We start from the raw sequence: 16,565 nt of genomic DNA on the forward strand, positions 1-16,565 counted from the left end.
AACAAGAACAGATAAATGTTATGCTCCAGTCACTGTTTTAGCTGCTACATTTGGGAAACAGGAAGACTGGACACTAAGAATAAAAGTGAGAAAAATCAAAGGCTCATACCTAAAGTGATCGATATCACCCTCACCTCTGAAAAGCATCAAAGTATCCAGAGCTGGAGCTTTTAGAGAAAAAGACCCAAAGACAGGGACTTATAGATAAGCTTATATGTAAAGAGGTGGACACAGAATCAAGAATACCAATATAGAAGTAAATAGATAACATACTAAGAGAAAAATAGTATTGGATGAGCTGTGAGATGTTTTATATCTTAAATCTGCTTCAAGCTAAAATTCTTTGCTTAGTCACCATAACGAGATTTTCATAGTTCAATGTATTTATTTTAAGTGAAGAGATTCATTAGAAGACAGAAAATATCAATTATGAGTAAATCCTTGTTCTCCAGCAACCAGTCCCCAGAGTGAAAAGGAAGTCAAGGCAATTTTCAAGTTGGCCATAGCCATCTGATGGCAGATATAAGATCTCAGAGCTACATGAGTCTCTAGCTCTTTTTCAGTTTTATAGTTAGATCTGGCGACACTAAAAAATATCCTATAACCTACACTATATAACAGTGTCCTCTGTCAGACCAGGGGACTGAGAACATTTATACTATGAACGATGCCATACCCACCTTGATCAAATCCATTTGAAACATTATAAAGACGTATTAAAACAAGAATTATGGTTTTTCCAATTTGTTTTCGGACAAGAGTTATAAGGTGTAACTTGCTTCTAACTAGAGAATATTATAAAAGAATGGAATAGAATTAAAATGAGTTAATAGTTGTAATATCCCATAATCCACTGCCCTGTGGATGTTGACCACAGTACTTGTGAATAACTTAACTGGGGTGACTCAAAATTGTTAAAGTGCTATGAGTGGTAATTTTATGGACAAACTACTAACAAAACAACAAATCAAAGTAATGAGAGTAAAAATGTTGAAATAGTGCTAATCCTATTAATAATGGCATGCTGGAAAAAATTCCTGTATTTGTACTTTCAAACAACAAAATGATATCAAATTATACATAATTTTTAATAGTTTGACTTTCTTTGGCTCATTAGCATCACAGGCCAAAAGAGAACTGGAAAAATGAAGACATAAAAATTAGCTCAATATTTTTAATTAGTTGGACATATATCTTTTGCTGGCAAAAGGATAGCTTACTGAGAACATTAACACATTTTATTAGCTATGCTTATAAAATATTTTTATAAATATCATGCCAAAATGTCTGGTTCTGTTTGTATTATTTGCTCAAAATATTTCTTGTTGTGTGTTTATTTGGTCAAATCTTGGAGCACACATGGGGGTTTTTGCTTTTGGAACCTAATTCAGCACAAAATCTAGCTTTAAATGTCTTGAGAATAGTAATTACAAAACACTGTGCAATTTTAATCCTTCAATTGGCTTTTTATTCAGTATTGGACTGAATTTAACTCAACCCTTATAATTTTAGAAAATTTCTTAGTAGGAATGACTTTCTATGTGAAATCTCTTAATGAGCACAGGACCCAGCACTATAATGTCACTCTCTAATTGAATCTATTATAATAATATTATGTCAATGTGATGCTGCTGAATTGCCATCAGAAGGCCTTTTAACATGAGTTGTTCTGGCAAAGTTAATGTTATATTTTTTCTAAGACCTAGGGGTGGAATGTGGGGGAGGAGATATTCACCAACCCATCTATCTTGGCTGCATTCACACAGTACATCCAAATCAGGTAAAGAGAGATCAAATTTTCAAAGTCCTTAAAGAGGATATTCAGGCCAAGAAAACCTAATTCTCAGAGAGAAGAGTTGTAGAATTTAAATTATCCACAGTGAGTGCCTAAGCTGATAAATGGAACTAGATAATTTCTAAACTCTCCACTTCACTTTGTCTATGTAGCTACAACTGTGTTTAGAGAGTCCCACACACGGCTTTAAATTGACTCATTTGTAATATACTGCAGACGGTACTTCCATTTATTACTGGGGGTTGCTCTGCACTGTATAATAACTTCAGCCTTTGGACAGTAATCTGAACATTTTTCACCAGTGGTCTCTACTTAATAGACAATACCATGTATTTATTACCTACCAATATAAAGAACAATTTCAGTAATTTAATGAATTATCCACCTAACAGCTTGTAATATTATTTTAACACACCAAAGTTAAAATAATTTTGCATTATTTTTAACTAGCTATGAAAACCTATTCAAAGATTTTAAACAAAATGATATCTCCTCCAACTGCACATAAGTCATTGCAAGCCTTATATCAGAAAGTATTTATTATGGCTCCCACCAATTCAACTTTTTAAGCAATTATAAATTGGCTATAAATTCTAAAAGTTGGTCTCAGTTCAAGAGTAAACTTTGCAGAAGCAAGCTAGTTTATTTTCAATATCCACATACTATAATTTTCAAAACTCAACTTTAAAAGCTGAAAAATTTTGTGTATAAAATGAATGCTTAAGGAACAAATGCTGTATGATGGTTTTTTTTTCCACATTGGATTTTCATAAATATCTGATTAATTTTTTTTCTGTGACCATAACATTCTCCAATAGTGTGGATAAATAATAGTGCCAAAATCCTTAGAATGATTTTGATCATGCAACAGTATTTCTGAAATAGAATCTCGTGTACTTGAAGATTTGTTTTTATTCATTTCTTTTACTCTTTCTTTCCAAAAACAGCACAAAGCCATTAGAACAGTTTACTAGATTTATCTTAAATTTTGCCAAGAATTAGAATGCATGTGGCCTTGACCAATCTCATTAGCCTAATGATAGTGAGATATATGAGGCTTTCCTCATTCCACCCCATATGGGGTCTGGCTTCAAGGGAAAATGCAGCCCTCATAAAATAACCTCAGCCCATAACAACTGCACCACAGTCTGTTCAAGCCAATGCATCAAATCTCTGTGAAATTTTCATATTCTAGTTCCAAATTTAGATTCTTTGTTTATCCAGAAAAGACTGATTTGCATTTCTTTTCTTTCAAATACATCAGTCTTTTTTGTATACCACTCAAGAACATACTGGAATCTTCCTGAAGATAATCTATGCCTTGTTTTGGCTTATGAATAGCATCATTTTTTTTCACACCCCAGAGTTCTCTTTTGTTACACATACACAAAAAGGCCTCATTTAATCCAGAGGAAATGAAACTTCCAGTTTAGTAAGTTCTTTCAATCATATCGCCAAAAATTATATTCTTGCCATTGACTTTCTCTTTTAAAAAATGTTTCCTTATTGTTGAATATGGTGTTTGTTTTTTTTCCTGTTTTTTGTTTTGTTTTGTTATTGGTTTCTGTTTTGTTTATAATGACTCTTCTGACCTTAAATTATCAAAGAACCATGCATAAGTGCCCCAATGTTCCTTACTGAGTTGAATCACTAAAAATCAAGTCCTTGTGAATTTCATTGAAACTTCATCTGAAGACACATGACATCTAATTCTGTAAACGCATTAGCAATGTTTTCATTTGCACCTTTTCAGTTCTCTTCTTCACTGTGAAAACCTTTTGAGGAAATATTCTTAAATTACCAAGTCATCCTCATATTCTCCCCCTACATTTCCCTTACTTTGATCCAGGAAAAAATAGTGTCTCCATTATGATAAAAAATAATAATAACTTCTGAACGCTCTAATGATTCTAGCTGACAGGATATTCTCTCATTTTCACTTTGGCAATTGCTCTCATGTATACCCAGGATAACCAATTCAGTCTAGACATCACTTCTTCGTTGTCCTTCTCTTTTTATAAAAACTTTATACCCATGCCATGCCTTTCATCTAAAAATCTCAAAGTGGTTCTTTTTCTCTAATATGCCTTTATATTCTCCAGAGAACCAAAGAGGCTTTTTTTTCCTCTAGCTTTCTTTTATGGGTGAAATCTGGTCTGGTTGCTAAGAAGCATAGATTTGAATACACTCTCTAGCAGCTTCTACCCTTCTGCTTTTAAGATGGTTATTCTTTTTAATCCATTGAAGTGCATTTGACTATCATTTTTTAAAATCTCCTTTTAAAAGTCAAAATGCAACTCTCTGGAAACCAATGAATCTCATTGCCACGGTATGGTAGGTTCTCCTGCTTCAAGATCTATAATCATTTCTTCAGTGTCAGTAATAAAATGCTTCAGTAACTTCTCCCAGCCCCTTGGCAATCTGCCTATTAGTGTCAGACCATTCTCCCTGCAATCCTACTACTCAAAGAGCCAGGAATGATGGTACTGCCGCTGTGGCAATTTGGAGCACTGAGGCCTGGAAGTCTTTTCTTTGTTTTATATGAGATATTAGATAGAGAATGTATATTGCGTAGTTAAAAAGCTTATTTCATTGCCAACCTTCCCTGAGTCTATTTTTCTTTCCCATATAGACTTGCTTATGTATATATGGCCTTTATTTCTAAAATAACGAGTGTTGTTGTTGTTTTTTTAGCCTGCTTTATTTATCCAGAGAACATTTCCTTGTTTCCTTGCCCAAGGTCACACATGAGTGCCCAGCCACCCAAATAATAGCTATTGGGATACCAAGTGTACATGAATATCTGCATGAATCTGCAATTTTTTCCTTCCTCCCAAGTAGGCCAATTCATATAAACAGGTATTAATCATTTACTATGTCCCAAACATTGGAATACAATGATTAAGAAAATCCTAGTCTTGCTTTCAAAGAGATTGTCTAATGAAGATAACATACACAAATAGAATTGTAAACAAGATGGGTGGTTTGCAGTCAGAGGTATTGCAGAATATTTACAGAATGTGCGGAGATGCCTTTAGCCCAGCTGAGAGAGTGAGGAGATCAGGAAAGAAATCTGGAAAGAGAAAGTCTGAGCAGAGGTATAGTGAATGAGTAGGAGTTAAGTAGGCAGAATGTGGGAAAAAGCATCAAAGGATAAGGGAAGCATGAATAATGGCTTGGAGATGATAAACACCACATTGCATCTGGGGAATTACTAGTTTGCTATTATTCAAGCATAAAATCGGAGTGGTTATGCCAGTATGAAGAATGGAAGACATTATCATGAACCAGATCATGAAGTGCCATATGCAGCATTTTGAACTTGCAAAATGGGAAATTAAAGAACACTTTAGTTTTGAATGACCTGAAGCCACAAACTGGTGTGTAATATTAGCATAAAGTACGGGCAACGCGTGCTAATGAAGCCCATCTTTATCAGTCGTTGTAAAGGGCCATTTAAGTGAAAAAGATTTAAAATCAAGTGCTTGGTCAGGGATCCTGCAGGGCAGTGAGAAAGTCATGGGGTATAAGCTGGGTGGCAAGCTACCCTCAGAAGAAAGAAGGACCTGGAGTAGAAAGAGTATGACAAGTTGCCAAAAAGAAAGTGAACCGCATGGCAATGATTACATCTTTTGAAATGTCAGACATATGATCCATGAACCTCAACAAAATTGTAGGTCGCAACAGACTAAGACCCAAAGATGCATAACCCATTAGGCATGCCCAACCATGCTGCATCACATCCAATATGATGTGGATGCCAGCACTCTCCTAAACCAGAAGTTTCTCCATCCTTTCAGAATTGACTTTCCTCATCCTTTGTTTGCTTGCTTAAAAAGAAAGAAGTTCCTTCCTTAGCAGAGTGTAAAGTGTTGGTCACCCCAAAACATAAGAAATAACAGCACCTGCACCGTCATCTATACTCCTACAGCAGCAAACAGAAAAGCAGTGTTCCACACATCACAGATAAGATAACGGATTCACCGACCAAACGAAAATTATGCAAACACATAATTGAAGGTCATAGAGAAAAATCAGTCATCTCGAGATTAGAGCCTCGGCCTCTGAGTCATTGTTTAAAACCCTTCATTATGTCCCTTATCTAATGGAATGCTGTGGGTTAATCTACAATTGCACTTTGCCAAAATCCTTTCCAAAAATCTTTAGCTTGACATTGATCTAGGATAACAGATGATGCCTGAATCATAAGGAGGATTTCAGACTTTTTATCTCTTTTTGTGAAAACAAAGATCTGAAAGCTTTGTTAAGAAAACTGGTTACGAGCCAGTTTCTGCTCAAGCCTTTGGTAAATGTTCTGAGAAATCGGGGACGCAGAGTTAAAAGGAGTTGGTAGATTTCTAACGCAACACTATCCTCTTCAAAAGATCTGTAATTCACATGTTTTATAGTCTGCTCTACACTGTGTTCCACAGCATTTCTTTTAGTCACTGAGAGCTCTGGCAGAGCTTAATTGACCAGGGAAGGCATTTGTCATTCCAAGTTTGTCATTTGGGCAGAATGGTACTGTCCCCATAATTCTTTCTGCATATTTGGACCTAATAGGATTTAGAAAAGTTTCTGATTGAATACGGAAAGGTACTGAGTTTTGAGTAGATCTTCCCCCAACTTTCTAGTAGAAACAGTTAGTAATGCATAACAACCCATTAAAATAGCTCCTTAGCGCTTACAAAATATTTGATATTGGAAGTAAAAAAATTAAAACAGTTTTGCTATTTAGCCAAGTCACATTTTCTTTATTCCAAAATATTGTGTGGATATATGACTGACAATTTTAGTTACTGGTTATAAATCAATGAGTCTACAAAATAGAGAGTAAAATGTTTCTAATTCTACATATGGTCTCAGTGATCACACAATTGTGGCACAAAGGATTCTCAAAATGACACTATAATATGGAACTTAGAACAGTACTATCTAAATATATATTTTTAATAGAACTGCCAATAGACTGTGAGCATCGGAAGAAATATTGGACATCACTTAGTCAAACACTCTTTTTTAGGAAAATAAAAATATAAGCTCAGGGAAGTTGTTTAAGAGCCATGACTTAAGCCCAGGTTTTTGTATCTCCAGGCTCCTCAACTCAGCTTCTCCTCTTCCTGACACTGACGTGTGCTTCCCCAATGAACCTCTGCAATATCCTCTCGTAAACCTCTAGTCTGAGTTGAAAAATAACCTCTTCAACCTCTTTACCACTGATCCCAAATGCCTTTTTTTTTACTTCCCCATTTTCTTGACAGCTCTGTATCTTTTTACTTTGATGACCTTCATTCCTTTGTAAAACTCCATCCATTCGTTCGTTTGAGAGGATTTATGGAGCGCCTACTGTGTGCCATGTCCTCCCTCAAATTCTGTACCTATTCCATCAGACTGGGGTTGCTCTGTCTGCTTTTTCTTCCCACAACCTAAAAATGAGCACTTCTCAAGGCTTTTCTCATTTTTCCTTTTGTATATTTCTTCACTCATAACTTTCATTCAATTCCATGATTTCAGCCATCACCCTCTGTGACTATATGACTAAGTGGCATCTCCTCAGAGCTTCAGCCATCTTCCTCCAGTAAGTGTTCAACTGTGAAGCTCAAATTCACCTGAAACTAAACCGTTCTGAAACTGATTACATACTCTTCCCCCAACCTACTTCCTCTGAAGACTTTCCTACCTGGAAACAAAACGTGACCACATGCAATCAGCCAAGCCTTAATGCCAAGACTCATGCTTAAACAAGTGCTCTGATGCTTTGGGTTAAACTAATAACCCAGGGTTAGAATTATCCCTGCACATCTACTCCTTCTTTTCCACTCATGATGCTTCTGCTTTAGGCTCCAAGGCCTTACCTATTTCTTCCTCTTCCCTCTGGCTCAATTATTAGAATAAAAATCTTCAACATCCAAGCAATTGTTTCCCTCAGCCTACTCCTCAGCTGCAACCATCCTGTTGAGTTGCTACCTTCCTCAGTCACAATTCTTCCCTGTACCTGAGTGTGTGTGCTATGCTCCAGCTCCTGGGGAGACTTCTTCCTTTCATCTTCCCAGATCCAAAAGCTCTGACTCCATCCCTATCTCTTTCACGGAGATTGTCACTTTTCAATCTTTGATGGCCTTGGCCTCACTTGACCTCCCCAGTGATACTCATAACATATTTAGTTATATATTGACTTGTACTTGTCTTTTCACAATAATATGCCTTCCCTACTAACTAAATTAAACATTTTTTGAGGGTGAGGATGATATCTTATACCCTGGCCCACTTCAGTGTCATAATAACTATTTGTTGAATTAATGTAGGTAACTGACCATGAAAAAAGCACTTTCTGGAAAATCGTAGGTTATGTGAAACTATATGTGACAGCTTTCATTCCTAGGTTATGAATCATCATTTCAAAGGTAGAAGAAAACACACTTCAGCTAGAAGAGATCAAATCAAATTGGAACACTCATTTCTAAATCTCTCCTGTCTCCACAAGGCCTTTAATGTGACAAATCAGGATGTTTAACCATTTGTGAAAGTGTGCAGATGATTGGGGCGGGGGGGTAGGCGTTGACCAGAAATGTATTAGGGTTCTTCAGGCTCCAAATGACAACGACCTAATCCAATTATTTTAAGGAAAGGGGTTATTTATTGGTTCAGATAGCAGAACTGGTTTCAGCTGTTTTGTTCAGCTTGATATCAGATGATATCAGCAGTGCTCGGTGTACCTCTCAGCTCCCCTCAGGTCCAGTACTAGCTTCAGGAGACATCAAGATGATGCAGAGGCTCCAGCCTGCAAGCTTCCTCCTTCAGTTCCAGAAGGGTAGCAAATTCTCTTTCCCAAAAGTCACAGAGGAAGTCTATGCCATGCAATTCACTCTGGTTGACTCTCATGACTAACCTTGAGCCAAACAGCATGACAAGAGGAGTGAGTACACCACACCGACCTACTGAGGCCCATACCAGGGGCCTGAGGTGTGGTTATTTGGCTTCCTGGAACCACACAGACTGAGTGGGGAGGGGCCTTTCCTTAGGAGGAAATGGATACAGGTGTCAGTGGGTAGGTAAATGCACACTGAGGAAAGATTTCCAAGACTCACAGACTGCTATGCACATAAACTTATTTACCTTTCAATAAACTTAATGACTTAAGTAGGTCTCTCTTCTTCCACTATATATGACAACTGTGCTTCCAAGCTTTTTTCAATGTCATGGTATATAGAAAATAATAGTAGTCCTATGTCCTACTAAGTGCTGAGAGAGTCAGTATCTCAGCCTAGCACCGGACAGCAGCATGGGGGTGGAGAAACTCCATCCAGAAAGCAGCATGATATTGTGGAGACTACCTAAGCAAGTGAAGCCTCACGTCCTGGGTTGTAGACCTAGGTTCACTACATACCTGAGGCAAGTCTCAATTTCTCTGTATCTTAGTTTCCTCATTGGTAAAATAGGGGCAATAATACTTTTTCAGCCAAACTCACAGAATTGCTGAAAAAAGTCACATAAAATAAGGCATATTGGTATATTTTGTAAACCACAGAGTGTTATACAGCTGTGAGGCATTACCCCTATTTTCTAGGACTCAGTTTCCCATTTGAAATATAAGCTGGGAGGTAGGAGATCTCTAAATACTTTCTTACACTGAATTAACATTATTATCTAATTCTGCTTCATAGCTGAATTAATCCAGCGGGGTCAATGAGGTTGCTCAACATAGATACAACTAATACTATCGAAACACATGTTAGTAGAGTTGGCCAGGATATACAAATTTATTAGAGCTTAAATTATTGATTTTATTACCGAAAACAGCATTGACCACCATTTGCCTAAGCAAACACAAACAAAATAAAACTAAGATTAACCCAAACCAGAGTAAAGGCTCACAGTGGAAAGACAATTATAAACTTCATCCCCTAAGCAGGGACAAATGTTTAGAGCCTAGAAGCAAATTACAGAGGTGAGGGAAATAGAAGATTTAGAGGGTAATCTGAACAAAAAGATCAGACATGGACTGCTGACTAGACAGAGACCCTAATTTCCTTCAAACAGACCCTAATTTCCAATTAACGCTCCACCGAAATGCATGCCCATCTCAGAATTATGCCATGAACACATGGCACATGCAGAAATGTTCACCAGGCCAGGCACAATTCTAAAATCAAACTCAAGGAGTTCTCAACTTTCTTTTTTAAAAAAGAAAATAACCAACTGATGCCACAGGAATTCATTGACATCCCCCCTTTTGTTCATACTAAACTTTTTCTGCTTCCAAATAGTAAAACATAAAAAAAAGATTTGAATTTCATAATTTTCTTCTTCTACCAGATGCCTTCTGTGAAATATGCAATGGGAGAAGAGAAGGAACTGGGGTTCAGGTAACTTCATAGAGACACACATAGTTAGATATCCCTGGAATTCTGGATAGTGTGTTTAGCATAAACAAATAATACAGGAAGATACACAGAAAGAATACAATCAGCCATTCTCATGCAGATTCAACGTAAAGAGATATTGCAGAATTTCAAGAGGTCCTCAAAATGAAAGAATGATGTAGTGGTTACACTTCTGGGAATATCTATATGTTATCAAAAGCTAAATCCAGACTCTTCACCTCCAGTTTCTCTCCTAGTTTGAGAGTGAAATGTGAGTCTCACAAATATCTCAGCATCTCAAAGTTTGCTCCATAATATAATACAGCTAATTTGGCTTCTTCTTGTCACTACAAGGATATAAAGCAGTGATGGCAAACCTATGACACACACACGTGTCAGAGGTGACACGCGAACTCATTTTTTGGGTTGATTTTTCTTTGTTAAATGGCATTTAAATATATAAAATAAATATCAAAAATATAAGTCTTTGTTTTACTATGGTTGCAAATATCAAAAAATTTCTATATGTGACACGGCACCAGAGTTAAGTTAGGGTTTTGCAAAATGCTGACACGCCGAGCTCAAAAGGTTCGCCATCACGGTGCTGTCCTCTCCTCTGTTTTTACTCTTTTTACTTATGCTCTCCCCTCTGTCTGAAGTGCCATGTCCCCTGCATGTCACCAGACTGACTCTTGCTCCTTTAAAAAGACTCAGCTCAGCCCCTACCCTCATTCCATCCCATCCCAGGCTAGGAGACTTCCCTGGAATCCCGAGTCCCTGCCTGAGTCACCGTCCCAGTACTTAACCCTTTGACTGGACTTGGTGATTTCTCCCACTACCAGGGGTGGGCAAACTTTTTGACTCGAGGGCCACAATGGGTTCTTAAACTGGACCGGAGGGCCGGAACAAAAGCATGGATGGAGTGTTTGTGTGAACTAATATAAATTCAAAGTAAACATCATTACATAAAAGGGTACGGGCTTTTTTTTTTTTAGTTTTATTCATTCCAAACGGGCCGGATCCACAATGTTTCGGTCCGGCTGGCTGAAGCCCGGCTGACTGAAAGCCGGTTTCTGGGGTTTTGTTTAGCTTCTATATTTGCAACATAGTTGCTTAGAGTTGCAGCTGAGAGGCCGGCAAGTCAGGCGGGGAACGTTGGAGTTCGCCATCACTGGAGCAAGCAAGCCTCCCTGCTCGCTTCAGTGCATGGCTGCCGGCCGCCATCTTGGCTGACAGTTAATTTGCATAAGGATATGCTGATTAGCCAATGGGAAGGGTAGCGGTCATACGCTAATTACCATGTTTCTCTTTTATTAGTGTAGATATATATATATGTGTGTGTGTGTGTGTGTGTGTGTGTGTGTATGTAATAGTATATATATGTATATATATGTATATGTATATACATACACACACACGTATATATAGATTTCAGAGAGGAAGGGAGAGGGAGAGAGAGAGATAGAAACATCAATGATGAGAGAGAATCATTGATTGGCTGCCTCCTGCACACCCTCTACTGGGGATCAAGCCCACAACCTGGGCATGTGCCCTTGACAGGAATTGAATCTGGGACCGTAGGCTGACACTCTATCCACTGAGCCAACCCGGCTAGGGCTATCACAGACTTTTAATTGATTTCCCCACATCCACTCTGCCATCACCAATCTTATATGAACACTGTAGTCAGGGTAGGGTTTTTTGTAACATAAACTTGATCAGATCACCCCACTCCCTGCTTAAAACACTTTATAGCTTCCATTTGTTTTTAGGGGAAAATTCTTAGCAACTGAACGGTCCAGTCTTTTTCTACCTTTTTAGACTCTATCACTGTGCTCAATAGCATCTGTCTTTCCCTCAGCTCCTCTTAGCTGGCATGCTTCCACCTGCCTCAGGGCCTTTGCACATGCTTCTCCCTCAGCCCCAAATGCTCTTACCTCCATGTCTCTTCATCTCTCATTATTCCTCAATTATGGAATGAGTGTCTAACACCTTCCAGGCATTTTTCTGGGAGCTGAAACTTCAGCAATAAACACAAACCCCTGACCTCATGAAGTTTTTAACTGCCACAAATTGAGTAGAGATAGGGAATAAGAGAACAATAAACAAGTAAATATATGAAATGTGATGTGGTGGTGAAGGCAGTATAAGGGTGATGTGGAGTGCTGATGCAGAGAGAGTTGCCATTTTATATAGGGTCATCAGGGACAGCTTACTGATAGAGAGGGAGCATCTGGGGAAGAATGTTTGGGGCAGAGAGAGAAGCAAGATCAAATACTCTAAGGTGGAGTTACCTGAGTGTTCAGGGAACAGCAAGGATGCCAGTGTGGCTGGAAATGACTATGTAAGAAGAAGAGAGTGGAGGAAGAAGGGGTCAGACAGGTAGCAGGAAACCAAACCCATGGGGCTCTATAAGCTGAAGAAAGGACATGAGATTTGCTCTGAGTGAGATGGGAATTCATGACCAGAGACATCTGAACAGAGATCTAATGTAATCTTTTATTTTAGTGGGATCACTCTGGCTTCCATGTAGAGAATGAACAATAAGAGGGCAATGGCAGAAATCAGGAGACTAGTTAGTAGTCTGCTGCATCACCTATTTAACTCTTATACTTTCTTTCTATGTCTGCTTTATTTCCTCAGGTAAGTCTTCCCAATCCCCTATATGCTCTTATAACCTATGTATCTCTAATTTGTGATGTAGCACCTGGTATCCTTGACATTTTATATTTATTTGTGTTATTATATAATTAATATTTGTCTTGTTCACTGGTCTATAAGTTCCTTTGGGAAAGGGATCCAACCAGTTTTTCCTTCCCCAATGCCTAGCGAAGAAGTATAGAACAGTATAGGTTCACAATAAATACTAGGGAGGGGAAAGAAGGAAGGAAGGAAGGAAGAAAGGGTAAAATATTGTTACAAGAGTTATTTTAACAATTCTAGTCTAATTGCGCCAAAATGATGCAAATATGGGGCAAATAGAGTAGGAATTTTTGCAAGGAATATAGGAAGTGTTAGGCCTTACCATCCAAGGGAAATGTGGATCACCAAGAGATAACAGTAAAAACTAACATTTATTGAGAGATTACTAGGTCCCAGGCACTTTAGTTACATAATCTTGTTGAATCCTCTCAATAACCTTAAGGGGTTTGTATTAGTACATTTTTCAGATGAGTACATGTACTTAGAGAGGTTAGTTACATAGCCAAGAATTGCAGAGCTGAGCGTTCCAACCTTCCTGTTTAGCACTATGCACACTGCTTCCTGCAGGGACAGTCAATAGCAATTTTATTAAAGATTTAGCTCCTGCAATCCCATTCCTGAAAACTCATTGTGTCAAACAAATAGCAGGGTTCAAATGCAGTTGAATTTTTGCTGCATATCTTGTGTGTACATTTCCTCCCAACAGAAACAATTCCTTCCAATCAGTGTCATACCATTTCATTTGAAATTTTAATGAGGCACAACAAGCAAAAACGAAGAAGGAAAGAAAATGGAAAATTGGAGTTACCTAACAGTAGAATCTAAGAAATTGTATTTGCTGCAGAATTAAAGCACAAGATGTAATCCTTAATCTCATTTAAAAGACCCTCGTTTGTTTAATATATTAACAAAGAAAACAGTTTGATGTCACTTTGAGGCATAGAATAATTCTTATTTCAGGATGTTCAATAAGAACAATAACTGCCACAAAAACAAATCTCTCCTTTTGATAAATCTTTAGAGAGAAATAGGAGAAAAGTCAACTTGAGGCTATAATTCTGCAATTCTTTCATCACAGCTGTATAATGAAATATGTAATTTCTAAAACATTCATGGAAATACTCAACATTTAAATATTTCCAGTGAATTTTATTTTTCCCAAGGAGGAACTTTTATCTTAAAAGAAGGGGGGTCAGGGAGACATGGAGGGAGAGAGAGAGAGAGATATGTATATACATCTATAAATGCATCTTAACTACAAGTATAGTTACCCTAGTATGGCTTATAGTAACAACAACAAGGATGTAATCTATCTAACAAGAGATAATCCATCAATAAATTATGTCAATCCAGACAGTGGAACACTACACAGCCATTAGAAATGATGCTGTAGAAGCACACTTGTTGACTCAGGACAATGTTCAATACCACATTAATAAGTGAAAACAAATCAGTTTTAAAATATTAAGCACAGTATATTCCCACTTTTGTAAAAATATAGATATGGCCCTAGCTGGTTTGGTGCAGTGGATAGATAGAGCGTCAGCCTGTGGATTGAAGGGTCCCAGATTCAATTCCAGTCAAGGGCACATACCAGGCTCAATCCCCAGTAGGGGGTGTGCAGGAGGCAGCCAATCAATGATTCTCATCATTGGTGTTTCTATCTCTCTCTCCCTCTCCCTTCCTCTCTGAAATCAATAAAAATATATTTTTTCAAAACATAGTTATTATGAACACAAATAAGTTTAGAAGAACTATCAAAAAATATATCCAACAATCTCTCCCAGTTATATATTAAAACCGCAGATAAAAATGGTTGCTTACTCCTTTTTACAAAAGATATTCTAAATTAGCCAGCCATTTTACAAAAATCTGCATTTTCCCTAGGCCTTTTAAGAATATTCGGAAGCTACATCAAATGCCTTGCTGTAATAAAAATACCCACTGTGTTCCCACTCAGCTTGTTAAGAAATCAAAGAAAGAAATTAAGTTAGTTTGGCATGATTTGTTTTTGATGAACCCATGTTGCCTCCTAATTATCACATTATTTTCCTCCAGATGTTTGCAAATTGAGTGAGCACAGAGATTCTCTTTGTTGAAATACACCATAAAAGCCCTGGACAATAGACTATGTTTGAAAGCTTTTGAGTTACTCGGTTTGCGACTGTAATTTTTCTAAAATTCTATGTGAAAGTAACGGATCTAATGATGGAAAAAAAGCCTCTGAATCCTATACACTAGGGAAGCCCCATGATCCTCTGCTCTTAAACACCCAAACAAATACAAGGTCATGGTGGCATGAGACTCAAACATACGACTATATACTCTATGTAGATACATATGTATATAGCTATAGGTAAAAACACACCCATATCTGTAATTTGGCAGCACACTGATCATCTTTATTATGGTTTATTCAGTTTATGAATATATAATCCCCTGGTGCATAATTGAGACCTAACTTCATGCAACATAAACCAGGAAATAAAGCTGCACTTCTTCAAGACTTTTTATCTCATATCAGCAAGAGCTGTGAGTGGACAAAACATTTGCCAAGACTGTTGACCTCTGTGTCTCTTTATCTACAAAGCAAGGTTAATGATACCAGGTTGGGAAGAGGGGTTGATGAATGAATGAGACATCCAGTGAAGACAGAATGCTAGAAAAACGAATAATAATCTAATGTCAAAAAATCAAAACATAAACATAGAATATATTAAATATTCACTTTGATCTGTAACAAGAGGTATTGTCATGCTGCAGAAATGATTAGGTTCTCTTATAACCTAAGAGATATAAATACCTGTGTTTTTTTTTTAATCCTCACCAGAGGATATGTTTTTATTGATTTTCAGAGAGAGAAGAAGGGAGAGTGAGAGAGAGAAATATCAATCGGTTACCTCCCATATGCACCCCTAGTGGGCATTGAACTGGCAACCTAGGTATGTGCCCTGACCTGGAATTGAATCTGCAATCTTTTGATATAAGAGACGCTCAACCAACTGAGCCACCTGACCAAGGATAAATACCTATTAATTCACTCTTGGCAAAAGTGGCCACGTCAATACTTTTATTAATCTAATGTGATAGCATGAGAATGCTTATACAATGACAAGGTAAGTCAAGTTTCTGTTTAGCATTTCTACTAGCCCTTAATCTCTTTTCCTCACAGATATTTTTTAGAAATTGAAGAGAGAAGCAAAGATTCCCCCAAAACAATACCTTTATTGCAGTCAAATTCCCTGAGCTGGTTGATTAGATCACTATAAATATTCAAAAGAAAATAAAGGGGAGAAAAGAAAGGTAAGAGGAAAGAGGAGAGAAGGGGAGGGAAGGAAGGCAGAAAAGCAGGAAGAAAAAAAGAAGGAAGGGAGAAAGGAAGGAAAGGAAAGAGGGAAGAAATGAAGGAAGGAAAGGAGGGAGGGAGGAAGGGAAAAGGAAGAAAATGGGAAAGAAAAGAAAGGGAAGAGAAGGGAAGGGAAGGGAAGGGAAGGGAAGGGAAGGGAAGGGAAGGGTAGGAAAAAAGAAATAGAGAAAACAAACTCAAATGCTGAACATGACTATAAAATAAACTTCACATACTCACTTACCTTTGTGACACCCTGGATTCCCAGGGAGTCAATTCCTGGTATTCTTTATTAACTTGAAAACATCAAGAAATTCACAATCTTGAAATGTTTATAAGAGCATTTGGTTTATTCTAA

At 37.6% G+C, this 16,565-nt stretch overlaps 1 protein-coding gene across 2 annotated transcripts in view; it reads right to left on the reverse strand.

Moving 5' to 3' along the window:
- NXPH1 (neurexophilin 1) overlaps positions 1 to 16,565 on the reverse strand; it is a 278,463-nt gene that overhangs the window by 90,455 nt on the left and 171,443 nt on the right. The window lies entirely within an intron of this gene.

The sequence above is a fragment of the Myotis brandtii genome, unplaced genomic scaffold (genome assembly GCF_000412655.1).
Source record: "Myotis brandtii unplaced genomic scaffold, ASM41265v1 scaffold48, whole genome shotgun sequence".
NCBI lineage: Eukaryota > Metazoa > Chordata > Mammalia > Chiroptera > Vespertilionidae > Myotis > Myotis brandtii.